This window comes from Pongo abelii, chromosome 13 (genome assembly GCF_028885655.2).
Source record: "Pongo abelii isolate AG06213 chromosome 13, NHGRI_mPonAbe1-v2.0_pri, whole genome shotgun sequence".
In the NCBI taxonomy this organism is placed as follows: Eukaryota; Metazoa; Chordata; class Mammalia; order Primates; family Hominidae; genus Pongo; species Pongo abelii.
This window is the reverse complement of record NC_071998.2, coordinates 63,875,239-63,878,033: the sequence shown is the minus strand read 5'-3', so window position 1 is coordinate 63,878,033 and position 2,795 is coordinate 63,875,239.

The following is a 2,795-nucleotide window of genomic DNA, read 5'->3' as shown; positions in this document are numbered from 1 at the left end:
ACAAAGTAGGAGAAAATCTTTATGAACTACGCATCTGAGAAAGGTCTAATATCCAGAATCTACAGGGAACTCAAACAAATCAGCAAGAAAAAAAAACAATTCCATAAAAAATTGGACTAAGGACATGAATAGACAATTCTCAAAAGAAGATATACAAATTGCCAACAAACATATGAAAAAATGCTCAACATCACTAATTATCAGGGAAATGCAAATCAAAACCACAATGTGATACCACCCTACTCCCGCAAGAATGGCCACAATAAAAAAATAATAGATGTTAGCGTGGATGTGGTGAAATGGGAATACTTTTACATTGCCGGCGGGAATGTAAACTAGTACAAACACTATGGAAAACAGTGTGGACATTCCTTAAAGAATTATTAAATAAAAGTAGATATACCATTTTATACAGCAGTCCCACTCTTGGGTATCTACCCAGAGGAAAAGAAGTCATACAAAAAAGACACTTGTATTTGCATGTTTATAGCAGCACAACTCACAATTATGACAATATGGAATCAACCCAAATGCCCATCAATCAATGTGTGGATAGAGAAAAAAATGTGATATATATATGTATGTATGTATATACATATATATACACACACACACACACACACACACACACCATGGAATACTACACAGACATTAAAAAAATGAAATAATGCAAGCTGCATGGAATTGGAGACCATTATTCTAAGTGAAATAACTCAGGAATGGAAAACGAAACATTGTATGTTCTCACTCATAAGTAGGAGCTAAGCTAGGTGGATGCAAAGGCATTAGTATGATAATTTGGACTTTAGGGACTTGTGGGAAAAGGTAGAAGGGGGTTCAGGGACAAAAGACTACACATTGGGTACAGTGTACACTGCGTGGGTGAAGGGTGCACCAAATTTTCAGAAATTACCACTAAAGAACCTATCCAGGTAACCAAACACCACCTGTTTCCCAAAAACCTATTGAAATAAAAAATGAAGATAAAAAGAGGAATGAGAGATCGAGCCAACAAATAAAAACAGAGAGTGTGAAACTTAAAAAATAAAAAAAGAATGGTCTAATACAAGGGGGTCTCACTATATTGCCCAGGCTGGTCTTGAACTCCTGGTCTTAAGCAATCCTCCTGCAGTGGCCTCCCAAAATGCTAGGATTACAGGTATAAGCCACCACTCCTGGTCAAGAATTCTATTTTGAATCATCATAAAACAGTAAATGCCCTTGGTAATTTCTGACATGCACTTGGGTAGGAAATTCAGAAATATATAGAAAGTGACAGAATTGAAAGAAAAGACCTCCTTCTCCCAAAATCCTTCCCCAAAGCTCAGGCCAGGGCAATAAACAATCTTTTTTAAACATCTAAATAGTGATCCAGGGCCATAGGGAATAACACCACAGGAGAAAGAAAATGCATTCCAGGGTATAGCATAGAGCAAATATATGCTTATATATATATTGTGATGATTAATTATATGGATTTTTGGCTCTGTGGATTTTTGATGTGACAGACCCCATAATTGTGACTCAACTTCTTAAAATCTCTTTCTCTCACCTTCTTTCTGTAGAGAGAGAGTGGGAGAGAGAGATTTTGTGTATACATCTCTCTCTCACACACACACAAACGCAAACAATATTGGCTCTGTTCCTTTGGACAGTGTTGACTAATACGATGTGTATAAAATTATATCTATTTACATAAATGACATTGTAATATATAACACATTAACAGTATTGCATGTCTTCTTATTTACTAATGATAGTGTTGACATTTTTATGTTCATAATGTACAAATACCCCTTATTCTCTTGACAGACATTCAATGACTGTCATGTATACAAACCATGATTATCCAAAAGCATGAATTAAAATTATTTGTTTGCTTCTGAAGTATATGTAGACTTTATTCATCAGCTATTTCCACCACACTGCTATTGACAAACTATCTCATAATTCAGTGGGTTACATCAGCATTATTCCCATGTTCATGGAAACTGGTGGCTATGCCTCAGGCTTTATGTTGTCTAGACTTAAATCCAGATTGTACGAAGGGTTCAGGTCTCTCTCCATTTATGTCTGTTTTGGAACCCTGGCTGAAAAGGCCAAAGTTATGTTTGAGCGTGCTCTTCTCCTAGAGGATCACAGGCTTGAAGGACACAATGTTTAAGCACATTTAAGACCTCTGTTCTTCACATCTATTCTACTGATCAATACAAATCAGATATCTAAGGGCAACATCAAGAGAGCAAAAATATATGCTCTTCCCATAATAGTATACACGTCGAGTGTCCCTTATCTGAAAGCTTGGATCCAAAAGTGTTTCAGATTTCAGCTTTTTTTTTTTTCCGATTTTGAAATATTTGTATATACATAGTGAAATATCTTGGAAATGGGACCCAAGTCTAAATAAAAACATATATTTACGTTTCACATAAACCTTATATACATAGCCTAAAGATTATTTTATACAATGTTTCAAATAATTTTGTGCAGGAAAAAAGTTTGTGTGCATTGAACCATCAAGAAGCAAAGGTGTCACTATTTTAGACACCCCTGTGGACAATCTGGTTGCTTGACATCAACGTCATTCCTGACTCTGAATTTATATCCTACCAATAAGCAATCATTTTCTTATACTTAGTTACATACAAGTACTTAACATTACAAAATATGAAACTCCATTGATACAGTGAAAAATTAATGTGTTCAGAGTAACTAAGCAGCACAGTAGCATTATCAGAATACCTGCATCAATTGTTATTTTTAAATGTTTCTTCCAGATTCATCTGCCTCATTAA